The sequence below is a fragment of the Neovison vison genome, chromosome 10 (assembly GCF_020171115.1).
Source record: "Neovison vison isolate M4711 chromosome 10, ASM_NN_V1, whole genome shotgun sequence".
In the NCBI taxonomy this organism is placed as follows: domain Eukaryota; kingdom Metazoa; phylum Chordata; class Mammalia; order Carnivora; family Mustelidae; genus Neogale; species Neogale vison.
Window position 1 is genome coordinate 21,176,579 of NC_058100.1, and position 27,626 is coordinate 21,204,204.

Consider the following 27,626-nt stretch of genomic DNA (forward strand, 5'->3'; position numbering starts at 1 on the left):
GATTTTCTCGTTATGATTACCTTCTAAACTGAGGGGAAAATTAACTGCATCTCTGGGAATTTTAGCAGTTCTTGAATCTTTCTAGGCAAGCCAGCCTTTTCCTTAACATTGGTGATCTTGTGTCATATAGGAGAGCAAGAATTGTTTCTTTTTGTGTTTTCCTATTTATACAGATTTTGATAGTAATATGCTTATCTTCTTTGATTCTCTTGTTTGTGTATTTTTGTTACAGTTAGGATGACAGTAGATTGATTAGGAATACTTCTTTCTTTTTCTTTTCAAGATTTTATTAAGTAATCTCTACACTCAACATGGGGCTCAAACTCACAGCCCTGAGATCAAGAGTCACATGCTTCACTGACTTAGAATATTTCTAAGTAAGGTATTTTCTGGGTAGATTTCTGCTAGTCTGAATCAGCCCTCTCCATTATTGGATACAGATGCTCAGCTGGTAATCAATCATCTAAAATTATGCTTTGGAAAAACCTCATATGCAGAGATACTTAACTTGTCATAGCTACAATTTGTAAGTAATTCTACAAAATTTATATTCTGTAATCTCTTTGAAAGATTAACTCAGTGACTGAAAGATTGCTTCTCTTCCTGAAAACAAGTATTATTTAGTAAAAATGGTGCTATTTAGTGCAACATTATCAAGCTTTGTTTGGTTTCAAGTTCTGAGTCATTTATCCTTTTCCTGTCTTTGTCCTTCCATGCAAAAAAGTCCCTTGACTGACCTTGTGGTGAGACCTGGAGACAGGTTGGGGTGGAGAGTCAGGACATGGAATTGCATTTCTGTGGCTTGAAAGCAGCCTAATGGGAAGAGGTAGCAGATTCCAAAAGTCATGGGAATGGAAGCCCCAGAGAGCTTCAAGTAGGAAGGACTTAATGAGTGATAAGTAAAAGCAACAAACACAGATTGACTAGTTTTACAAGAAATTTGATCATGACGTTAAGGAGACTGAACAATGGATTAGAATAAGGAAAGTTTCCTTAAAGCTAGAGAGATTTCAGCATGTTTACCTAGAAGAAGAGCCAATGAAGATGGAGAGACTGATGATAGAAAAGAGCAGGAATAATTTTTAAAAACTTTTGGAAGAAGATAGAAGGAGAAAGATCAAGAGCTTGTGTGGAGGGGTTAGCAATAGCAGAATACCTCTTGAGAGGCTAAAATGAGGTAAGAAAGAATTATGAAGATACAGAATGTGATGGTTAATTTTATGTGTCAACTTGGTTAGACTATGATACACAATTGTTTGGTCAAATACCAGTCTAGGTTTTGCTGTGAAGATATTCTTTTAGATGAGATGAACGTTTAAATTAGCAGACTCAGGGTAAAATATCATTTTCCAAAAAGTGGGTGGGCCTCATCCAATCAGTTGCAGGTTCTAAGAGCAAAGTCTGAGGTTCTTGAGGAAAAAAGAATTCTGCCTACAGATGGCTTTTGGACTTGGGCTGCAACATCAACTCTTCTCCCAGTCTCCACCCTATCGAATTTCCCAGTCCCATAATTATGTGAACTAATTCCATAAGATAGATTTCTTTTTCTTTATATACATTGGTTTTTAAAGGTTTTATTTATTTATTTGACAGACAGATCACAAGTAGGCAGAGAGAGGAAGAGGCAGGCTCCCTGTTGAGCAGAGAGCCTGATGCAGGGCTCCATCCCAGGACTCTGGGATCACAACCTTAGGCAGAGGCAGAGGCTTTAACCCACTGAGCCAGCCAGGCCTCCATATATACGTTGATTTTTAATCTCAGTAGTCCCCTGGGTGAAATCTGAAACTAGCCCCTGTGGAAGGAGAGACCTAAGAAAGAGACCACTCCAGACTGGCAGTTTTATTAGGCAGGGGGACTTACATATGAGGCTTGTCTTGGGAGACCATAAAACAAGTACATCTCATGAATTTCTGCCAGAAACTTAAGAATTTATACAGAAGGCCTTATCAGTTTCAGTCGTGTATTAAGTCCAGATGGTCTTAATAACACATTGCTCTCTCAAGGCTGTGTCCTTGAAGAGGCTGCTAGTACAGGGATAGTGAGTGGAAGGCACATTCCAAGAATGAGGGGGTTAGGTAAGGAGCCTCAGATTGCTCAGGCACAGCTTGAGGATCAACCAGCAATCACGTCCTCTCGGTGACCTCCTCTCACAATGTATATATATCTGACTGGTTCTGTTTCTCTGAAGAACCCCAACCAATACATAGATTCAGAATGAAGTGAAAGATTTTCAAAGATGTTCAGGTTGGTAATATCAATCTTTTTGATATAATGGGGACTAAGATACGTCATGGAAGTGAGGATGAGGCTAGAAAGTAGAAAAGTTTTCAAAGAATTTTTAGGTGGATCCATGAAACGATGAATTCTTCTAGAACAGGAAGTTTATCTTATTAATTTTGTGTCCTAAAATCATAGCATGACAGTTGACATCATAGAAGTACTCAACAAATGCTTGTTTTCTGTCCAATAAGCAGAGCAAAAAGACTATGAAGGCCCCTGGATACTACAAACTCAACCTTCAATAAATTGTTACAGCTGTGTAACTTTTTACAATAACGTTGGTCCTCCAGATCTTGGATCAGAATCAGTGAGCCATGGGAATCAGCACACAGAGAATTCTTAAAGCTCAAGAGATCAAAGACAACCAGTATGGCATTAAATGAACTATGTACCATGAAAACAACACAGTGAGACCTGGGCAGGGTCAAAAAGTGAAAGAAGACAAATTGGGATCATTGGTCTGAGAAAACTGGAAAGTGCCAAGGGAATTAATGATTTAATGAAGGCAGGGAGGATGTGTAATGGAAGAAGTAGTGTAGGAGATGAAAAGAAAGGAAGCATTTGTTTATGAGCTTCATAAGTCTCAGGACCATGGTGGTAAGAAAGTTTCAAGTGGCCAAAGTACAGGTTAGATAAAGATTGGTATAGTCAAAGAATATATGGTTACTTTGCTATTTATACATATTATAAGTCCATAGTACACAATTAGTATTTTCATTCTTGCTATTTATATGTATTTTAATTCCTCAGTATATAATTTAAGAAGGTCTCGACAAATAGAAAATATAGTCAGTAATTGCATAGCATTATCTAGTTTAGCTTATGAAAAATTATCTAGAGTGGCAGGTGCTGGTTCTTTCTAGACTCCAGTGAGGGTGCTGAGTCTTAAGAGCACTGAATTTGGAATTAGAAGACCTTGGAAAAAGGCCAGGCTTTTCAATTTGCTAGATGGATGAATGTGGGCAATCCATGTAACCTCATTAAGCTTTTATCTTACAAAAGATGAATGATAATAGTTTGGATTATTGTAAAGATTTGATAAAAATACAGAGGCCCTATTCAACTATGAAGTCTAAATATGAGGTAATATTTAACAAATATTAATTAAACATGATACTTTCCTTCGAGGAACATTTTCCTTGAAAAAGATACTTAAAGGTTCATTTTTAGTCTGATGCTGGCATAATTAAATTAAAACATCTTAATTATGTTTATGAATTTTATTATATTTAATAATTACAAGTATTCAAGAGAGCATTATGTATAGTTTAATCTAATGTAAACCAAAACCAAAAAACAGATTTAAAAAGTCTCAGAATATACCTTAAATGTTGTGATTTCCCTTGTATTCAAAGGGATGATTCTTATTTTTATGGTTCGCCCTCCTAACAGCGGGGATGGAGTAGATTTGCATGTATGTGCTTATTTACTTATTATTTACTTATTTTCTTCTTCTTCTTTTTTTTAGCTTTTGATTTTTTTAATTTTTAAAAAATTTTAAAAGATTTTATTTATTTATTGGGAGAGAGAGCATGAGAGGGGGAGAAGCAGACTCCCTGCTGAAAAAGGGAGTCTGATGTGGCACTTAATCCTGGGCCTCCAAGATCATAACCTGAGTTAAAAGGAGTCACTTAACCAACTGAGCCACCCAGGTACCTCTTCTTCTTCTTCTGTGTTTTTTTTTTTTTTTTTTAAACAGATTTATTATATTTGTTTACCTTAGAGAGAAGGAGAGTGAAAGCAGGGGGAGGGGCAGAGGGAGAAAGAGAGAAGCCAACTCCCTATTAAGTGGGGAGTCTGACATGGGGTTGCATCCCACGACCCTGAAATCATGACCTGAGCAGAAACCAAGAGTTGGATGCTTAACTGACTGAGCCACCCAGGTGCCCCTAATTTGCTTACTTCTAATATAATAAAATCCTAGCCATAGAAAAGTAACTATAAATATATACTCTGAATGCAGCTAAAGTTAACCAAAAAGATTCATTTCACGTTAGACTTTAAGCCAGGAATAAAGAAAAAATAAATGTAGCATATAAGTGCAAAAAAAATTATGTAATTTTTTTTGACTAAGTGTTAATTTTTTATAGTTAATATTGTAAGTTCTGACATGCAGGCTCTTAACAGAATTCCTAGGCAGATGTTAAATATCTACTCTTAAATGACAAATTTTAACTTGAATGTTATGCCCCTGTATAATCAACACATTATTTAATAAAAAATATATGAACAGTTAACACCACGATTTTCTGTACCTGAGGTGATATTTAATGCATTGTACAAGACCTATCATGACACTGTGCAACAGGAAATCCTTTTCACTTTGGACTCTATGGAGAAAAGAATTCTTTCCACCAACATGGCTTTCCTTCAACATGTTCCAGCCCTCATTATCACAGAGAATAGAACCCATGTTTTGGCAGGAGGCAAGAACACATGTACAGAACATTCAGGTTTAGAGAGAGAGAGAGTTTGGGATTCTTGTAGCCATTTTGGAGAGTATTAGGTTATAAAGAGAGCTACTGTAACCAAACCTCTGAAGTATGGGGGTTTAAGCGAGGTAGAATCTTAACTTCTCTCTCACATATCAGAAAATAAAGAAGGCAGACAGTCCAGGGCAGAGACCATCCAAGAATGCTGGATAGTGGGATGGCTTTGCCATCGTCATGTGACTTTTTTCTCTAGCTCTAAAGCAGCTCCTTTACTTGTCCCTCTTCCCAGCCACCTAGAAGAGTGAAAGAGGAGGAAAGCTCAACTTCTCTTTGCAGATGTGACCCAGAGATTGCTCATATCTCTTCCATTCACATCCTCTTGTCTAGAACTTACATGGTCATATTGAACTGCAAGAAAATCTGGGTGATATACTTTCTAACTGGGAAAATTTATGCCCTGTAATTGGTGGTGTCATCTTTTCCTCTTTTGTCTTCTACCACCAATGTGTAATCTATAAGTGAGTTCTGATATTTTGACTTCCAAATGATTTCCATTATTTTCCATAGGCCTAACAATACTCTACATTCCTTGCCTGGCCTACTATAGTAACCTCACTGGTCTGCTTGCCTCACTGTCATTTCTCACATAGCACTCACTGAATTTTAGATATATAAACCAAATCTCATCATCCTTCTTCTTAAGCCATTGGTGTCTTCTCATTTCTAGAGAGTAAAGTCCAAACTTCCCATCATGAGCCATAAGACCCAGTAATGGGGCACCTGGGTGGCTCATTTGATTAGGCATCTGACTCTTGATTTCACCCCAGGTCATGATCTCATGAGTCCTGGGATTGAATACCTCATGGGACTCCCCACTCAGCAGGGAGTCTGCTTGGGATACTCTCTCCCTCTGTACCTGCCCCCACTCGTGCACATGCTCACTCTTTCTCCCTAATAAATAAATAAATCTTAAAAAAAAAAAAAAGAAACATAGCAGTGACTAAGCTCTAGTCTGTCCACCCCCATTCTTGTACTATGCTTTTGCCTGGTCACTAGGTTCTGGCCACTATAGCATTTACCTTTTTCTAGAGCTCAGTGATCCCTTCCCAATTTAAGACCTTTCAACCCACTATTCCTTGTCCAAGAAGTTTTTTGTGGGGATCGTTGTGTGGCTGGCTTATGCTCATCTCTTGACACTCGGCACAAATATCATCTCTTCTGAGAACCTTTGATGACTGCTCTCTCTAAGCAGCATGGCTTGTTTCTGGTTATGCTTTATCAGCCACCTTGTTTGTTTCCTTCATAGCACTCATTAAATTATGTAACAATCCTATTTGTTTGCTTATTGATTGGTCCATTTTCTCCTCAGTAGAATGTATTCCTTAAGATTGCTTGATTTACCTCTGATTCTTGGACACTGATGTGTAAAAAGAGCTTAGCAAATAGTTCATTGAAGAAGTGACTTAATAAATTGGTGGATTTCATATACTTCTTACAAATAAAAATCTGGTGTCCATGATGGAAAAATCAGGTAAACAAAGCTTTATACAGGTTTACCTTTATTAGTTTCATTTTTGGCTTTGGCGTATTACATTTTACACTTGACCCATGAATTTATCAACCTCAGATGGTGTTTGGAGTTTTGGCCATACTCTTCTGTGGCAGGTTGAATGGCAGACCTCCAGAAGTTACGTTCATGTCTTAATATCTGGATCCTATGAATGCTAACTTATTTGAAAAAGGGTCTTTGTGATGTAATTAAGGATCTTGAGATGAGATCATCTTTGATTAACTGGATGAGCCCTACATCCAATGACTGATGTCCTGGTAAAGGTAGAGAGAGATCTGAAGAACTAGAGAATGTGATACGGAAAGAGAAGTAGAAATTGGCGTTATGCTGCTGTAAGCCAAGGAATGCCTGAGCCCCTGGAAGCTGGAAGAGGAAGGAAGCATTCTCTCCTACAGGCTTAGCAGTGACTGGGACCCAGATGGGACTTGATTCAGACTTCTGTCCTCCAGAACTAAGAGAGAAGACTTGAAGAAATCTTCAAGTCACTTGAGTTATTTTTCAGTATAAGTATGGCCCCAATATTGCATGGAACATACATATACTAAAACATTATTTGTTATTCATCTGAAATTCTAATTTAACTGGGCATTCTGCATTTTTATTTGCTAAATCTGGCAATTTTACTCTAATCCCAAGAATATGTGAAAATGAAGAATTGGCTGGGAATGATATGTAGATTCTGCCAAGTAAGAATTGGCATCACGTTTTTTTAAAAAAGTCTGTTAAGTAACTAAAAGAAAATGAAATTGGTGGCATGGGAGTTTTAAATATGCTACAAGATCCTGAAATTTTGCCCAGAAAAGTAACTAAGCAAAATTCTTGGAAATATAAAAGGTCTTCGGTGTTCTAAATCTGATCTAAAACTATCTCAGGAGTGGCTCATTTGTTTCTTGTGACTGTAAAAAGTAAGAACTAAATTCCATCTGATCCTGCTTTAATTTCTTTTTACATCTCTGGGGAATTAAGATTGAATTAAGGACTGCCTTTTATTTCTACTACCAACAGTTTATTAGATTCAGCTTGAAAAAAGGTAGATTAAAACATAGGAATTTAAAAAAAAATTAGACTAAAAGTAGCATTCAGTGAAGCGCAAGGAGAGGTGGTCTTCCCTAAGGGCCTACAGGGATTCCTTAGCAAAGAGTGAGGAACCTCTATGAGCCCATATTTTCTTCACCTGCCTCAGGAGCAATAAAGCCACCCATGAGGCAAAATTCTGGTTTACTCTGTTTAAGTTTTGTATTCCTAATGTTTATAATCACTTTCTTTTTTTCCCCCTTGTGAGTTTTTAAGCACAAATATCATGAAAGCTATTAAATAAGTAATTAAACCCATTTCGGGATCAGTTGAATAGGCAAATGGGGTAGGGGCAGCAATGGGGGGAGAGAGAAAGAAAATGAAAACAGAGCACTGAAATTACCCAAATCTCTGTTTTATTTAATGAAAGATGAAGTGAATTGGATGGATTTCATGTCTCTTACAAATAAGAATCATGAGCCTGTGGTGGGCAAACAAGGTAAAAAGATCCTTATATAGAGATTTTCTTCTACAAGCTTTATTTCTGACTAGAGTGTACGGAGTGATATACTTAAGCAAAAGACAACCTCACCTCCCCTGTTAAAACTGAAGAATTAAGACTCTTTAGGAAGGAAAGAGCAATAGAGATGGAGGGAAGGAAAATAGAAATGCCAAATGGTGGATGTTAGTGCTGCAGAGGGTCCCAGAGTCGCTAGAGGGCCTCCAGGCTGTGGTGGCTTAGAGGGGCTTCAGCAGTGGCATCTGGAGCGAGGGCTGAGGCCACGGAGCTCTCAGAGTCAAGGCTGAGGACAAGGAGTGGATCCCTATCACCAAACTGGGCTGCTCCGTCAAAGACAGGAAGATCAAGTCTGTGGAGGGGATTTAGCTCTTCTTCTTGCCCATCAAGGATTTTGAGATCTTTGCCTTTTTCCCCAGGTATCCCTCAAGGATGAAGTTTTTGTTGTCATGCCTAGAAATAATGCTCTCGGACACCCATCTGAGGGGTGGTGCAGGACTGCCTCTACAAGGGAGAGTAGCTGCCCCTGAATTCTATGCATAGCTTTTCTTTAGGTTTTTGGTTTGTTTGTTTGTTTTTTAATCAGCAAAGCAAGGATGGATCAAAGTATGGGGAAGAAATACAAAGAGATAACAATTATCTTGAAGCCCGAAAGCAAGCTTGCACCCTCCCCTATCCGGGGACAATGAAGGAGTGGGTTATGAGATAAAGGAGGAAGAGGATGTATGTTAGCAACTGCCCAAGGGTTAGTTTTCTTTCATAGCTCCTCATCTCTGCCTTGCCCCCAGGTGATGATGAGATCCTATTCCTTCCAGACCATTGCATTCAACACCTGGAGAACAGGAACGCTGATCCTGTTTCAGCTGCTTCCTTAGTCACCCCTGAGGGTTTATAATACATTTTCTAAGAATAACTCCACAGGTGTTGAAGATTATGCCAGTGTAAAAGCAGACCTGTGCTGGCCAGTGGGCCAGGATCAAGACATTTGCCACCATTAAGGATTGCAATGGACATGTTGTTTTGGGGATAAAGTGTTCCCAGGAGGTAGTCATTGCCATCCGTGGTGCCAACATCTGGCTACACTTTCCATCATCCTGTGCAGTAATGCTACTGGGTGAACGAGATCAGCAAGCCCCACACCATCGCTTGCAAGGAGACCTGCCCCTGTGGCTCTGTGTGGGTGCCCTGCACCACCACCCCCTCCCCAACCCAAGACACTGTCATCATCTAGGCCACTTTGCCTGAGATGGCCAGCATCAACGACTGCCACACCTTGGCCAGGGGCTGTACCACTACCCTGTATGACTTCACCAAGGACACCTTTAATGTCATATCCAAGACCTACAGCATTCTTACCCCTGAGCTCTGGAAAGACATGTGCTCACCAAGTCTTCCTTTCAAGAATCCACCAACCATTTCTATGGACCCACACCAGTCTCTGTGGAGAGAACCCATATTCCCTGATTTCAAACTACATTACAAAACTATAAGAATTAAAACAGTATGGTAATGGACTAAAAACAGACACGCAGATTAATGGAATAGAGTAGGCAGCCCAGAAATAAACCCACATACACGTTAGTTAGTTAGTTAATTAATTAATTTTAGAGAAAGAGGCCATGCAGGGGGGTGGATAGGGGCAGAGGGAGAAGGAGAGAGAAGCAGGCTCCATGCCTAGTGTAGAACCGAAAGTAGGCTTCAGTCCCTCCACCCCGAGATCATGACCTGAACTGAAATCAAGAGTTGGATGCTTAATTGACTGAGCCACCCAGGTGCCCCAATGTTAACTAATTTATGACAGAGGAGCCAAGAATATAGAATGGGGAAAAGATAATCTCTTAAATAAATGTTGTTGGGAAAATTGGACAGCAACACACAAAAGAATGAAACTGGGCACTATCTTACAACACACACAAAAAATTATCTCAAAATGGATTAAAGACCTGAATGTAAAACAAAACCATAAAACATCTAGAAGGAGACATAGGTGGTAAGCTCTTTGACATTTGTCTTGATGGTGATTTTTTTAATTTGACACCAAAAGCAAAGGCAATAAAAGCAAAAATAAATAAGACTACATCAAACTAAAAAGCTTCTGAGGAGCAAGGGAAATAATCAATAAAATAAAAAATCAACCTACTGAATGGAAGAAAATATTTGCAAATCATTTATATGATAAGGGGTTAATATCCAGAATGTGTAAAGAACTTACACAACTCAATAGAAAGCAAACAAAAAAAATTCAGTTAAAACATGAGCGGAAGATCTGAATAGAGTTTTTTCCTAAGAAGACAAACAGATGGCCAAAGGTATATGAAAAGATGCTCAACATCACCAGTCATCAAGGAAATGCAAGTCAAAAGCACAATGAGATACCACTTCACATCTGTTAGAATAACCATCATCAAAAGGACAGAATGACACTTGGGGGGCTCATGATCCCTTGAGTCCCGTGTCGTGCTCCCTGCTCAGCGGGGAGTCTGGTTCTCCCTTTCCCTTTGTTCCTCCCTCTACTCATGCTCTCTCTTTCTCACTTTCTCTCTCTCAAATAAGTAAAATCTTAAAAAAAAAAAAAAAAAAAAAGGACAAGAAATTACAAGTGTTGGCAAGGCTGTAGAGAAAAGAGAAACATTGTGCCCTTCTGGGTTAATGTACACTGATGTAATGACTACGGAAATCAGTACGGAGATTCTTCAAAAAAGTGAAAAAGGGAGCTGCCATATGATTTATCATATTTATCTGAAAACAAAAACATTACCTTGAAAATGTGCCTGCCCCCTCCATGTTCACTGCAGCATTATTTACAGTAGCCAAGATATGGAAACAATCTAAGTGTCCATCAACAGATAAATGGATAAAGAAAATATGGTATATATTTACAATGGAATATCATTCCACCATGAAGAAAAGAAATATTGCATTAGGCTAAGTGAAATGGGTGACAGGAGTCTAAAGTTACAGACTTTCAGTTATAAAATAAATAAGTCATGGGGCACTGACTGGCTCAGTCAGAAAAGCAGGTAACTCTTGATCTCTGGGTCATGAGTTTGAGCCCCATGTTGGGTATAGAGATTACTTAAAAATAAATAAATAAAAACTACATAAGTCAACAGGATATAATATACAGCAAGGCAACTACAGTTAATAATGTGTTGTATATTTGAAAGTTGTGAAGAGAATAAATCTTGAAAGTTTTCATTACAAGAAAAAAAACATGTTAAGTATGTATAGTGACTGATGTTAATTACACTTGCTGTGGTGATCATCTCACAATATATATAAATACCAAATCATTATGTTTTATACCTGAAATTAATATAATGGTGCATGTCAATCATACCTCAATTAAACAAAAAAAGGGGGGGGGAGGTCTAACTGTGTAGGGAGTTGGGAAAGGGGGTGGGGAGTATAGGTGAGGAAGGCAGAGACTTTCCAAAGAGTTTGTCACAGGAGAAAAGCTGAGAATACGGTAATGATTTTCTACCAAAGACAGAGCAATAGGGAGCTATTGATCATTGGCAAAGAAAGTTTCTGGAGGGTCTGATGTTTATTCATTAACTCATTCCTCAATCATTTATTGACTACTCAGTGTGTGTAAGGACTTGTGTTAGATGTGGAGGTTTCTCCAGAGAAAAAGTGTTAAGCCGCTGACTTTAGAGAGTGGGCTGTATAGAGAGAGGAGAAAGATAGGCTACAAAGAGAGAAAGTTCAGTAACAACTAAGTGCTATCATAATAGAAATGTTTATAGGGTGTAGTAAACAGACCAAGGAGATAGGCACGGAATGCAGGGGATAGGGTATGGGTATCAAAGTCTTTACAGCGTTGGTGCCCAGGTTACAGTCCTTGTGTTTTATTAGATTGATCAGTTCTCTAAGGTTAGGCACATATTTTGAAGAAGCTAGTGAAGATTCTGAGAATATTATATAAAACAATCATATTTATGAGCAGCTACCCTTTATGAGGTGTCTCTTATGTGCCAGGCACTATAGATGTCATGTTAATCTTCACAAAAACCTTATGAAGTAAAGAGTCTTATTCCCATTTTATAGGTGAGGACATTTAGGGTCGGAGGGCTGGAAAAATCATCTAGGTTATCACAGTGATGGGACCAAAACCAAACTTGATTGCCATGTTTTCCATTTTGCCTTGCTGTCTGTGTATTAGAAAACACATGAACCAACAGTTGCTTTGCTCTGAAGCGTGTCCTACCTAATGTGTTGATGATTTAATAGTTAACTTCCAATTATTGTAAAGGAAAGAAACCACTTTCTTTTTTTTTTTAATGGGTCATTTTATTTTATTTTATTTTTATTTTTATTTATTTTTTAAATTATTATTTTTTTTAAATTAAAGATTTTATTTATTTATTTGACAGATCACAAGTAGGCAGAGAGGCAGGCAGAGAGAGAGGAGGAAGCAGGCGCCCCACTGAGCAGAGAGCCTGATGCGGGACTTGATCCCAGGACCCTGAGACCATGACCTGAGCCGAAGGCAGAGGCTTTATTTTTTTTTTTATTTTTTTTAAAGATTTTATTTATTTACTTGACAGACAGAGATCACCAGTAGGCAGGGAGGCAGGCAGAGAGAGAGAGGAGAAAGCAGGCTCCCCGCTGAGCAGAAAGCCCGATGTGGGGCTCGATGCCAGGACCCTGGGATCATGACCTGAACTGAAGGCAGAGGCTTTAACCCACTGAGCCACCCAGGCGCCCCAAGGCAGAGGCTTTAACCCACTGAGCCACCCAGGCACCCCTTTATTTTATTTTTAAATTTTATTTTATTTTTTCAGTGTTCTAAGATTCATGGTTTATGCACCTCACCCAGAAACCACATTCCTTGAGGAAAACAAAAGGTGACGATCTTTGACTGAAGTGGCTCTGCTTTCTACTAGATCCACATAGTCTTATGAGATAGTCAAGGCCAGCTTTCACTGAAAATCCCCAAACTGAAGTACAGTTTTCAGAGAATGTGGTGTTTTGACTCAGCATACAAACCAAAACCATTGTATTTAGCACCTACTAGGATATGCTAATCTGATCAACGTGATTTTTGGTATTTCGATGTTCTTTTACTGCCTGTATCCCTAGGAGATGGCTTCAACTGGTGTTTTTTAGGTAGAATCACTGTGAGTGAGTCAGTCAGTGCTCAGAAGTGTGCTTTAGTGCAGCGCTCCTCAAATGTCAGTGTGCTTTCTGGTCTGCTTGGGATCTCGTGAATTTCTATGTCTGAACTAGGCTAACATTCTACATTTCTCCGTGCGGTTGCTGGCGATGCTTGGGTTCCGATTCGCAGACCACACTCTGAATAGCAGCAATGTAGAGTGAATGCACAGCCTCCATCTGATTTAGAATGCCTTCCTCTCATAAGGCTAAATGACTTAACCCATTTATTAAAAAATTATTGTTCAGTGCCTATAACGTAGATGCCATGCATGACTCAGAAGATACACGTGTATGTATGAAAAAGTACAATCTATATGGATTCTACATGCGCACTTCTGTCGTGGGAATAGTGCAGAAAGAGTGCGTCTGTTATTCTTTTTATTCTTAATTGCATTGTGTCAAAACTTACAGTATTTTTTTGGTAATTTAAAATTGAAAAAATTAATTTTGAGTAGTTAACATTGTAGGGAAGAGAAACAACACACTACATGTTAAGGGAATAGTGTTACTATGATAGCATGTGAGGGAGGTCATAGAAAGTCACTCTGTGCCTTTTAAGTTTATCTGAAAACAAATGTAGATATGTTAAAGGTTCTTTCTGCAGGGAGGGGAGATGTGATTATATTTGGGCTTAAAGTAATAGTTTAGGATTCAGACTGATGAGCAGGTGGTAAGTCTGGAGGCAGGTAGAGCAGTTAGAAGGTTATAAACTAGGAAGGTTGAGATTTTAAGAAGGGTGGATTTTAAGGATCAGTAATAGGTTGTATGTGAAGAAAAGGGAAAGTCAGCGATGACTGCTTGTTTTCTGGTGTGGACAGCTGAATGGGTGGTCATCCTATTCATTGACTTGAGAAGACTAGAGGAGGAGATTTGGGGATTTGAAATGAGAATGGCACCTCTAAGTTAAAATGTCTAATGGGTTGTTGGAGATAGAGTTGTAGGACTTAGGAGAGGTGCCTGGGTTGGAAATACAAGCTTGGATGGTGATCAAAGCAATGACACTGGTTAAGCTCATCTAAGGAAAATATATATTGATGAAGCTTTTTAGCTGGAGAGCACACATATGGGCTTCAGTGAGTCTTGAACCTTCATAGTTTATATGAAAAAACTAACTTAACAATTTTTATTGAATTATTATTTTAAATTTCAGCATAGTTAACATACCGTGTTATATTAGTTGCAGGTGTACAATACAGTGATGCAACAATTCTATACATTTCTCAGTGCTTATCATGATAAATGCCCTCCTTAATCCCCTTCACTTATTTTTTTTAAAGGTTTTATTTATTTATTTGACAGGCAGAGATCACAGGTAGGCAGAGAGGCAGGCAGACAGAGAGAAGGGAAGCAGGCTCCCCGCTGAGCAGAGAGCCCAATGCGGGGCTCGATCCCAGGACCCTTGGGATCAGGCTGAGCTGAGGGCAGAGGCTTTAACCCACTGAGCCACCCAGGTGCCCCGATCCCCTTCACTGATTTCCCCCATCCTCCTCCCCACCTCCCCTCTGGTAACCATCAGTTTGTTCTCTACAGTGAAGGGTCTGTTTCTTGGTTGTCTCTCTCTAGGTCATAGAAGACTTTAAGACTTCCATCTTGCTTTTGCTGATGGAAGAGGAAGGGAAGCAAATTATTAACATTTATGTTAATTTTATTAACATAAATTTAATATAAATTTTAACTTTTATGTACATTTTTACATAATTAACATTTATGTACATTTTTCTGGGGACGGTGATCCTGAGGTTTTATGAAATTTTACCCTGAAAAGTTTAAGAACCATTAGGGCGGAATGTGAAGAGAGATCAGGATAGAGCCTGAGATGCCAACAAAAAGCTACGTGAAAGAGAAGAGTTAAAGTCTCAGAACAGAATCCTGGGGAAATGCCAACACAAGAGAAACTTCATCAGCTGTTCTGAGGCCCTGAAGCTTCAACCACTTATTTATTTTGCCACATTTTTCCTGGTATAGATTCTAGCAAAAGAAAGGTCTGGCATCTGGAAGGCTGGGCTACAGACACTGATAAGTTTTGGGGGTAGAAATAACAAATTAAAGGGGAGAGGACTAATGAGCATTTAGTTGGACTTCAGGCCTACGGGTTTTCAGAGACACGATTCTTAGACTTTTCTGAAACCTAGAAATGTCCAATTATACCTTCAGTAAGAAAATTAATAAATATAATCCCTTTAGGATAAAGAGTTGTCCATGGGATATGTAATTGCTTTTAATTCATCAGGCTATATGGGATAAGATGAAAGCAGCGTCCAGCATTGGCTTTACCTGGTAAAATTAAGATAAATGATCAAATGTCTTTCGAAGTACAAATAGAATATTCATTTTTATTTATTTATTTATTTATTTATTTTTAAAGATTTTATTTATTTATTTGACAGACAGAGATCACAAGCAGGTAGAGAGGCAGAGGGAGAGAGAGGAGGAAGCAGGCTCCCCGCTGAGCAGAGAGCCCGATGTGGGACTCGATCCCAGGACCCTGAGATCATGACCTGAGCCGAAGGCAGAGGCTTAACCCTCTGAGCCACCCAGACGCCCTAGAATATTCATTTTTAATTCATATTCCTTGCAAATATATTAGATTTTGAAAGGTTTTCACACCAATTGGACTAAGAACAATTCAACCTTGATCCTGTACCTGTCTTTTTTGTTTCTTTTAAATTACCACTTAATACTAGTGACACTTTAACATTGTCCCCACAACTCAATTTGCTACTTATCTTTATAGGTTTAGGGCAGGAACTTTGTTACAGAGTGCTAAAAAATAGATGATACCAGTAATCAGGAAAGAGAAGGCACGGGGCTCTCTACCACTAACAAGTTTCTGACCGGAGTATTTACTCATTGGTGAAATATTGTATTTCTATCCTGGTCAATCATCTTTGTGTTGGTAACTGTATTAGTTTTCTATTGCTGTATAACAAACTAGCCCCAAACCCCGTGTTTTAAAACAAGCAGTTATCTCATGGTTTCTTTGAGTCAGGAGTGGCTTAGCTGGGTGATTCTGGCTTGAGGTTTCTTGTGAAGTTGCAGTTAAGATGGAGGTTGGGTGTGGTGCATAAACAATGAATTCTGGAACACTGAAAAGAAATAAAATAAAATGAAGATGGAGTTTGGGGCTGCAGTCATCTGAAGGCTTCATGTGACCTAAAGATCTGATTCCAAGGTGGTTGATTTGTATGGTTGTTGGCAGGAGGCTTTAGTTTCTTGTCATGTGAATTTCTCTGTAGGATTTCTTGAGTGTCTTCATGGCACAGCAGCTAGCTTCCTCCAAACTGAGGGATCAGCGAAAGCAAGATGGAAGTCTTAAAGTCTTTTATGACCTAGTTTGGAGGTTACACTGTCATTTCTGAAACATCCTATTGGTTACCAATGTTTGTATTATGCAATGTGGGAGACTATACCAGCATATGAATACCAGGAAGAAGAGGTTGTTGGGAGCTTTCCTGGAGGCTGGCTATCACAGTAATGAAAACTATTGTTTTTTAAGTAAGTGTTCTCCTGGAGATTATGAATTCCTTTAAAACAATCATCACCACTGCTACCACAACCAAGCATGCTACTTTATTGCCCCCCCGTTTTATTGAGATATAATTGCCAAATAACATTTTATAAATTTAAGGCATAAACATAATGATTTGAGAAACACACATATTATGAAATGATTACCACACTAAATTTACATAACATCCATCACCCTAGCATACTGCTTTTAAGGTATGTCAAAGATCTACTCAGTTACTAATTAAGACTGAGACACAGGTCTTGAAATAAAGCTATTGTCAATAACATTACTTTAGCTATAAAGAGGAATGATATCTATGTGTTTTTACTTCCATTTTTAACATAGTGACCTCTACACTGGGAGCCTTAGGTCTCACTGGAGTCAGCTTTAATGGATAGGAGGATCAGGTAAAGGTGGGGTTCTGCAGAATAGTTAATGGATATGTTTTTAGCATATTGAATTTGGCAAGGTATCAGTTGCTTTTAGTCAAGATTTTCTCCCCACGAGGATTAAGCCTTTGTTTCACGGAAAATAATTACTCCATCTCTCCCTAATCCATCCAATCTATAAAAGGCTAGTTTGTGAAAAGTATTTACATACACAGAGTTTCATGATCCTTTAAAAAGTCTTTCATTTCCCTTCCTTCTGTTTGAGGGCTTCCAAAAATCCCATTCCTTATTCAAACATTCAATTCTAAGACAAGTTGGGCCAAATTGTAAACTTAGAATTAATGTAAGCCGTGAACTTAACAAGATGTCTTTCGAATGTCCCACGAATGGTTAATAAAGACATGAAGTACATAGGGGAAACTCAAAATAGAATGTGGTATAGGTCAGTGTTAGACCTCATTCTAGACTCTCTGTCTAACAGCTACTTCCTGCAGCTCTGTTGGGCTGCATTCTGTAAATATGGGAGTCATTGCCATGAACTATGGGCATTTCCAACAGGGTGGATTCCATTCTTCTAGATACAGAGAAGGGAGTTAATTAACATGAGAGTATGGGGGGATGTTTTCTGAGGTCATTGCTCGCCTTTATGTTACTAAAGATGAAGGATTACTCTTGAAATTTAGAAAGAAATCTTGGTTATGGTCTTATTGTAGCTTTTTATTCTGTCAGAGGACTTAAGTGCTAGTTATATTTGAGAACAGTTTGATTTTACCACCTGAGGAATAAATCAAAAAGAAGGGAAATTTAAAATGGGCTATCTAGGGGGGATAGTAAGCTTAACTAAATCACTAACCCTCCAGTGGCTCTGCTTGTATTGATTCTTAAAAGCAGAGCTGCAACTAAATCTGCTTTAACTTCAAATTATTTTACAGAAATTCATACCTGTTTTTATCCCTTTATTGATAAAATAATGCAAATATGCCTCAAATTCTAATGGGAAACTGACTCCTTCTTTGAAGAATTTATTGCCCATTTTGTAGGTAGGGTATTTGTACAATTCTCAGAAAACATTACCTTAGTGATTCTTAGAGTGTATTGATAAAGTAAAGAAGTGGCACGCAGGGGATCTCCCATCTGTACCTGTAGGTAATTTAATCAAGGTCACATATACTAATAGACAAGGAACTGCATGAGTTAAATATTCATTGAATGAGCGGATAAGAGTTTTAAGGAAACTATTGTCTAAAAAAGGCAAATAAAATATGTGTAAAAATAAATGCTAAATGCTAAAAGGTCATTATACAACTTTGTGATAATTCCCCAGAAGAAATAATTTCTTTCAGTTGGAGAGATCTGGGAGTGATTCAGACAGCTTGGGAATGTAGAACCTTTCTCCAGCAATATTCTGTAGCGAAAATCATTGTACAGCCCGACCCTATTGAACCACAGTATTCCCAAAGTTTGGATAAAGTCAATAAAGTGAAGTGAGAGCCCTGAAAATTCCAGAGCGCTAGTGAGGATATCACCAAAATGGTTGAGATCCACAGTGGGTAGAGAGAGGCACAGGCTGTGAGAGGAAGTAGTGGATGGGAAACGAGAAGATACAAATTCCTTCTCAGCCATGCCTCATTGGTCAGATGGGTCTAATGAAGGTGATGTGTGTGAAAGCACCTGGCCAGCATGCTGGTCAGTTTGCCGTGCTTCATGGTGGAATAGTGCCTAAATTAATAAATTGGCTCTGACTCAATGCTGGGAATCTGGAATGGGGTAATAGAGTGGAATAATAAGGGAAGACCAAAGCAACAAATGCCATTATGAGTGAGAACAAGGTTCCCAGAATGAGCTAATGGAAAGGATCAATAGAACCTATGGTCCTTTCAGACTTTTTCTTTTACACATTAGAACTCTTGTAACCTAGCTCCTCTTTTTCACAAATGCTTTTCATGCTCTCCGTAATTCTTCTTGTACATAAATTTGATGCCTGGCCATGATGCACGCTCATTGCTAGAAAACTGTTCTCCAGCAAGCCGTGACACATTTGCTTCCCCCTTTGAACTAACTGCTTACAGAAAGTATTGTTTTCCCCCAATTCTCTTTATGACAGTTGCACCTGAAATTATGTATGTTATTCAAATACAACATAAACTGATGAAATATAAATGCAAAAAGATGGGAATATTATTTCCATGAAAATGTAAGTTGAATGATGTGGAGAGATGCGATAAAATTTAATTGCCAAAAAAGATGGCTCTCCCAAGTAGAGATGGGTGAGAGAAACATAAAGGATTAAAAAAAAAATTGGAACATTCTGCACTTGGGTTTGTTTTTGCATGAGGTAGTATCATGGTGAGTATACAAGGGAGCCAGATCTGTCTGAGTTGAAATCTGCTTCACCCACTAGGCAGCTGGGTGACTCTCAATGCCTATTTCCACATCTGTAAAATAGGGATAATAAATAGCTCCAGTTTCAATCAGTGTGGCTGCAATGATTTTTTCTACTAACTACAGGAGTCAGGCCAAACATCACAGGTTAATGCCACGGTTTCTCGTAACCCCTCCTCTCACTTCAGGCACCAGCTGCCAGTTAGGGGTTCCAGGCCATCCTCACTTCCGAGCAGCTTGCTACGAATTGAGGATTTCTACTCACATTCCTCTCAAGTTTGATCATGGGCTAGAATGATTCACAGAACTCCAGGAAGTGCCATACTTATGACTACACTTTTACTAGAGCAAAAGGATACAAATCAGAACCAGCTTATTTGGAGAGATGCATAGGGTGAGGTCTGGAAGGAACCCAAATACAAGACAGACTCCAGTTGTCTCCCTGTGGAGTTCCAGGCATTGTTACCTCTGCCAGGCACTCAAAAATATGGCCAACCAAGGAGGGTCACCTGAGTTTCTTTGTTGTCTGCAGTTTTAATTGGGGTTTCGTGACAGAGGTATGGTTGATTAAGTAACTGGCCTCACAGTTGAACTCAAGTCTCCCAGCCTCTCTCTGCTACTCAGAGTTTAGGCTGATATAACCTGGCTTAATGCCCCAACCCTCTAATCACATGTTTGGTCTTCATGACATGGCCAGCCCCTTTCTGAGTCATTTCCTTAGCAGAAACTATTCTGGGGTGGACCATGAATCATCTCATTACCATAAACTATGAGGGACCTCCATAAGTAGTAAGGACACTCTTCTCACTTGGGATATTCCAAGGGTTTGGAGGCTATTTACCATTAACCAGGGACAAAGTCAAGCTGGATGCGCTATTATACAGTGGATAAAAGAGTTAGTGTCTGAAAAGCACTTAGAAAAGTGCAGACACATAGAAAGCACTGCATCAATGTTTGCTAAGGAAATAATACATTCTCACTCCACTTTGAAGATGCCAAACCAAACTTCATCTATTTACTGAATATTGATATCTTTTAGAACAAATTTTTGGGTATAATAGCATCAGACAAAAGGACTTTTGTTGTATTCTTTGTGTTTTTCTTTTAGGTCCTTTTTTAAAATCTAGAAAGCATAATGAACTATAATTTTATGCCAATAAACTATGTTGGAAAGTATGTGGCATGAAACCTACATCAACACATAGGCTGCCAGAAAATTTGGACTCTAGTCCTAGCTTTGTTTTCAATTAGTTGTTTCACTTTAGGAAATTCCTAACCTCCTTGAACCTCAGTTGTCTTTATCTGGCATTGATCTCCTTGCTTAGGGATCATTTGGCACCAAAATCTTTCTTGGATGAAAAATACATTTTTTTCCTTATCTCTACACTCCTCCCTTTGGCCTCCTGTCCACCATGTTTTTCTAAGGAATTAAAAAAAAATAAATTTTATTTAGATCAGATCTGAAATGTTGTCTTGTGGGAAAGTCAATATTCTGATTCATTTGATGTTATTACTCATAGTATTGTTAGTATTACAATTATTCAGGTCACTGATGCCTGCAAGTAATAGGAATCGCAGCATCATTATAATGGTAAATGTTAAATGAGATAGTGAAAATGCCGTGTGCTGGTAAAATTTGATGGTAGAACATGTTTTTATCCTATTTCATGGTGGTTTTTTTTTTTAATGGCTTGTCTAAATATTTGTTGTTCAGTGATGACTTAATATAAATTTATAGCTAGCATTTATTGACAGTAAGATACATGTAAACATCTATTCCCAAGATAGAGTAAGACAGAAAGCTAATATCTATAACTAGATCTATATTTATATCTGTATCTATCATCTATTTAGCTATCAATAGCTAGCTGGTTATAAACACCTATATATAGAAAGACCAATAGGATGAAGAAAGTATTAAAAAATCATATAAAACTCTTTGATGATAATAATGAAAAGACGTTACTTGAGTGAGACAGTTTTATATTTATTTTTTTTAATTTTTAAATTTAAATTCAATATAGTTAACATTTAGTATATTATTACTTTCAGGGGTAGAATTTAGGGGTTCATCAGGTACATATGCTCTCCAGTGCTCATTACATCAAGTGCCCTTCTTAATGCTCATCTCCCAATTACCCCACTGCCCCCCAACCACCCCTCCAGCAACCCTCAGTTTGTTGCCTATAGTTGAGTCTCTTAGAGTTTGCCTTCCTCTCTGTTTGTATTTTTCTTTCAGAAAGAACATAACATTAAAAATATTCGTGGGCGCCTGGGTGGCTCAGTGGGTTAAGCCTTTGCCTTCGGCTTGGGTCGTGGCCTCAGGGTCCTGGGATCAAGCCCCATGTTGGACTACTCACTCAATGGGGAGTCTGTTTGAGGATTCTATCTCTCCCTTTTCCTCTGCCCCTTCCCCTGCTCATGGTCTCAATCTCTCTCTCTCTCAAGTAAATCTTAAAAAAAACATTTAATTACTACTTGAAAATTTTATAGCCTTTATATCCAGAGGTTGTTCTTGTAAAACTTCATACTTGTAGAAGAGCATTTTTTTGGTAATGAGTTTCTTTCTTTCTTTCTTTCTTTTTTTTTTTTTTAAGATTTTTATTTATTTATTTGACAGAGATCACAAGTAGGCAGAGAGGCAAGCAGAGAGAGCAAGGGGGAAACAGGCTCCCTGCTGAGCCGAGAGCCCAATGCTGGGCTTGATCCCAAGACCCTGAGATCATGACATGAGTGGAAGGCAGGAGCTTAACCCACTGAGCCACCAAGGTGCCCCTAGAAGAGCATTTTTTACATGGTTCTTGTGAGAGAAGAAAGGGTCCGGTAGTCAAGTATACTTGGGAAATACTGGAGTACTTTCCACAGTCAAAGAAAAAAGAAGCTAGAATATCTTCACAGTATCCAAGGTTAAGGAATTTGCAGCATTTTCCAAATATATTTACCCATGCAAATCTTTCTTCGTGAAATACTTTTTAATGCCACAGGAAACACTAAACAGCAAAAAAAAAAAAAAAAAAAAAAAATCCTAACAAACAAGCAAACAGGTAACCCCCCCCACCAAAAAAACATGTTTCAAAATAGCCCTTAAACCAAGGCAAACACTGGACTCTTGATCTCACACAGAAAGAATTTGACTTATATTTTCTAAGTAGTTCATAGTACATTGGCTATTTTATTACCTAGTTAATAGTTTTTAAAAGAGCGATGTAGAATATAGTTGGAAATAATTATAAAAAACCAAACTATCAGCAGATCTTAACAAGACTAATGCTGAATGAGAAAGCAGAAATACATGAATGGATATAGAACTTGATTTCATAGAACTTAATTTTGCATAGAATGTAACAGATGTTCCTAGTATGACTATGGCATTAAGGAGAACTTAAATTATATTTATGATCTTTGTAGACGAACACATTTTTGGCAAGGTATCTGTAAAAAATGATTTAAAAAACCATTTGTTAAAAATTTTTGTTTTGTTGGTAAACTCCTGTTATCTGGAAAATTAATTTATACAAAGCATCTCATTCTCTAACAGCACCAGGCCATGGAAGGGAGATACAGCTATGATCCGAAGGAAAAAACTCTATGATCAGGAAACTGGGACTACTTGCACAACTTTGTTATATTGGATCCAGCTTTTCAATTTCCCTGAATCCAGCTTTTCTCAGATGTAAAATAAAGATGGCGCACTCGGCTTCCCAGGATTATCGTGAAATCAAATGAGACCCGATACATGAAATCATCTAATACTCACAAAACAGGAGCCTGTAATAAGGGTTCTTCAAAAATAATTTACTATTGTTATTTGAAGTCTAAAATGCCTTGGAATCATTTAATTTTCCAAAACCTTTTTAGGCTGGTGATCCAACAGGTTTGGCGTTTTTGGAAAAAGCAAACTGTCGTTATTAGGGCCAGATGCTGAAGGAGGGAGGAAGGAAGATTTAGCAATTGTTGATGATTTTTAAGAGAGCAATTTCATGAGTGGTGAGGTTGGAGGCCAGATTTCAGGGCTGTGAGTATCAACAAGGAATTCGATCTAGAAGCCTGGCAGAGAAGAAGAGAAGGAAATAGGGTAGAAGCCTGAAGGGCTAATTTAGGCAAGGGATTCCCCCCCCCCGCCCCCACATTGGGAGGAGATGACGTCCTTAAATTTCTTGACGGTCAGCAAGAATAAAGAGGAAGAGTAGAAGGAGCATGGATAAAAGAATCTGTCCGTTTCCAAACCGGGCTTTCTCACTAACTCAGTGTTGAGCACCACCCTTAGCCCCTCCGAGTCCCTGTGAAAAGGAGATGCTAATAAGACCCTCCTTATCCCCTCCATGACACTGGGGTGAGGTAAAGCCAGTAAAAACCCTTTAAAAGCTATAAGGTATGCTGTCCTATAAAATAAGTATAAATCTTTTCAGAAGATGGTCTCTCTGTGTCCAAGGTGCTTACTTCTATGGGGGGTGCAATGAAAATGTTCTTTGGCTGCTTATAAAGGGCACTCGCGGAGAAGTGTTTATTGAACTGAACTGCTCTAGCAGGGCAAATACACTTTTAGATTACAAGGCAAATCAGTCTTCCCCGTTTACAGGCTGAGAGCCCTTCCCCGGCTCTCTGGACATTCTGCCTCGCTTCTTGTTTTCATTACTTGCCAACTGCTGTGCGGCCTGTCAGGTCTGTGTTCTTCATCTCACACACTTTCACCGGTTCTTGCAGCAATTTTCTGTCTGGAAAAATTGCCTGCTCTTTGTTTTCATCGAGGTAAAACGGTAACCACTTAAGGCCCATTTACACAAGGAGAAAAAAAAGACTGTTTAGAAACCTAGTGTCAAATATGGCTTTTTCAAATCGTGTTGTGTTTGGAACACTATAGTATCAACAGAGTCAAAAGTTAGATTTTTTTTTTTTATTTTGAGTATGCAGACTGTGAAAGATCTTCTGGAGTCTGAACTTTAAATACAACCCCTGAAAGTCTGATTGAGTTTATTCTTCAGCTCTTTAATTTATTTTTGGCACAGCATATACTATGTGGGGCCAAGGAAAAAAGACAGTTTCCAAGAATTGTGGATCCTCAACAAGAATCGAAACACCTTAGAAGGAAAAACTTCATAAAGATTTTTAACAGTTTATTTTCTGATTGAAAGATTTATTCCTCAACCAGGTATCGTTCTAGACATGGGGAGATAAAGATGAACAAGACATTATATTGTTCTTTTTCATTTATTTTTTTAAAAAAAGATTTTATTTATTTATTTGAGAGCAAGAACATGTGAGAGAGACTGTGCTCGGGGAGGGGCAGAGAGAGACAGAGAAGCAGACTCTCCACTGAGCAGCGAGCCCAATATGGGGCTCCATCCCAGAACCCAGAGATCAGGACCGGAGCCAAAGGCAAACAGATGCTTGACCGACAGAGCCACCCAGGCGCCCGGCATTACATCGTTTTAAATGAACTTTGGCATATAGCAAAATAATTGTAATGCAGAATGGTGAACGTTATGATGGATTGTGTATACAATCTAGTAGTCGCAGAAACCTTGTAGGGGAGCCGAGGGGGCCAGAGGTCAGCTGTGAGACTAAATGGTGGCGTGTCGCAGGCTGCTTGCCAGACCAGAGGTTTTAACAAGCTGACAGCTCCTGCAAACAACCTAAGTGGGGGAACCCAGAAGGGCGGTGCGAACAGAACGACTTTTTATTTTGTCTTGGGGATTTAATCTTTTATTCATTTTTCTTTGCAGCTTGATAGAAGCAAGAGTGACATACAGTAAACTGCACATATCTAGCTATATTTCAGTCCTTGTCAAATAACCACCAGGATTAAGATAATGAACGTGCCCACTACCCCACATGCTTCCTTGGGTCCCTCGGTAAGCCTTCCCTTTTGTCCCTTTTCTCTCCCCTTCTCAAGGAACCACCGACCTGCTTTCTGTCCCTTGGGATTAGTTTGCATTTTCTGGAGGTTCATATAGCGAGAGCCGTACACGCTGTGCTCATTTTTCATCTGGCTTCTTTCACTCACCATAGTTACTGAGATATTCACCCATGTCATTATGTGTATCAATATTTCATTTCTTTGCTTTCTTTTTCTTTTTTTCTTTTTTTGCTTAGTAGTGTTTCACTGTGTGGATATGCCACACTTTTGCTTTTCCATTTACCTGTTGACAGTCATGCGGGTTGTTTCCAGTCTTTGGCTACGGAATCTAAAGTTGTGAGTATTCCTATACAAGCTTTGTAAGGGCATACACTTTCATGTCTCTTGGGTAAATACCTGGGAGGGGATTGACAAGATCAAAGGTATATATAGGCTTAAATTTTTTAAAGATTTTATTTATTTACTTTACAGAGAGAGAGATGGAGAGCACAAGTAGGCAGAGAGGCAGGCAGAGGGAGAGGGAGAAGCAGGCTCCCTGCTGAGCAGAGAACCTGATGTGGGGCTCCATCCCAGGATCCTGGGATCATGACCTGAGCCGAAGACAGAGACTTAACGACAGTCACCACTATATAGGCTCAATTTAAAAAAATATATTTTATTTATTTATTTGACACGCAGAGAGAAAGACAACAAGAGAGGGAACACAAGCAGAGGCAGTGGAATGGGAGAAGCAGGATTCCCACTGAGCAGGGAGCCTGATGCAGGGGCTCAATTGCAGGACCCTGGGATCATGACCTGAGCCAAAGGCAGACGCTTAACAACTGAGCCACCCTGGTGTTCCTAGGCTCGATTTTAAAGGGAACTGCTACGTTATTTTCCAAAATGGTTGTACCGTTTTATATTCCCACTAGAATTGTATGAGATGTTTAGTTCCTCCATATCCTTGCCAAAACTTGTTCTAGTTTGTCTTATTAAAAGTTTCATCCATTCTCATAGATATGTAGTGGTATCTCAGTGTGGTTCTATTTTGCATTTTCCTAATGACTAGTGATATTGAACATCTTTTCATGTACTTATTATAGCCATTCATATATCTTTTTTGTTGATGTGTCTGTTCAGATCATTTGCCCATTAAGAATATTAAACTATTTCTTATTATTGGGCTTTAAGAGGTCTTTATATTTTCTGGGTCTTTTATCAGACATATGATTTGCAAATAGTTTTTTTTGGGTAATGACTTTTAATTGTCTTAACAGTGTCTTTCAAAGAGCAGAAGTTTTACATTTTAATCAAGTAGAATTTATCAGTTTGTTCTTTTTTGAAACAGCTTTATTGATCTACAAATGACATAAAAATTTGCCCATATTTAATAGTACAATTTAATGAGTTTGGACACATGAAAAAGTCTGTGATACCATTACCACAATCCAGGTGGTAGACATATTTAATACTCCTGAAGTTTCTGTGGGTCCCTTTACTTTATGGGTGTGTGTGTGTGTGTGTGTATGTGTGTGTGTTAAGAACACTTAGTATGAGATATATCCTATTCCAAAATTTTGAAGCTTAAAATGCTATATTATTGAGTATAAGCACTGTGTTGTACAGCAGATCTCCATAACTTATTCATGTAGTGGAATTGAAACTTTATACCCATTGAGTAAGAGCTCCCCATTTGCCCTCTTTCCATGCCCTAGTAACCACAATTATATTCTCTGCTTCCAAGAGTTTGACAATTTTAGAATCCTCATATAAATGGTATTATGCAGATATCTTCTGTGACTGGCTTATTTCACTAATCTATGTCCTTCATGTTTATCCATGTTTTCACAAATGGTAGGATTTCCTTCTTTCTTAAGGCTGAATAATATACCATTATATGTATAGGTTATATTTTTCTATCCATTCATCCATCAGTGAACATTTAGGTTACTTCCATATCTGGAAGCTGTAGTGAATAATGTTTCAGTGAATATGGGAATGCATGTATCTCTTCAAGATGCTGATTTCAGGGACACCTGGGTGGCTCAGTTGGTTAAGCATCTGCCTTCAGCTCAGGTCATGGTCCTAAGGTCTTGGGATCAAGTCCCACATCGGGCTCCTTGCTCAGCAGGAAGCCTGCTTCTCTCTGCCTGCCATTCTCTCTGTGTGTGTGCGCTCTCTCTCTCCTTGACAAATAACTAAACAAAATATTTTTTTTTAAAAAAGATACTGATTTCACTTATGTTGGATGTATACCCAGAAGTGGAATTGCTGGATAAGGAAGTTTTGGAGGAATCATCATACTGTTTTCCATAGCGGCTGCAAATTTGTTTTTTTAGGGATTATGCTTTTTGTGTATGTAAAAAAGCTTTACCTAAGCCAAGATCACAGGAGTTTTCTCTTACATTGTCTTCTAAAAGTTGTATAGGCTTAGGTTTTAAATTTATTTTGAATTAAATTCAAATTCAAAGATTCATTTTGAATTAAATTTTGCATTTGTCAAGGTATGCATTAGATTTTTTTTTCATTAGATAT

The 27,626-nt window shown here is 38.5% G+C and overlaps 1 pseudogene; it reads left to right on the plus strand.

Moving 5' to 3' along the window:
• Window positions 1-4,025: 4,025 nt before the first annotated feature.
• Window positions 4,026-9,277, plus strand: LOC122917951 (annotated as a pseudogene).
• Window positions 9,278-27,626: the final 18,349 nt, after the last annotated feature.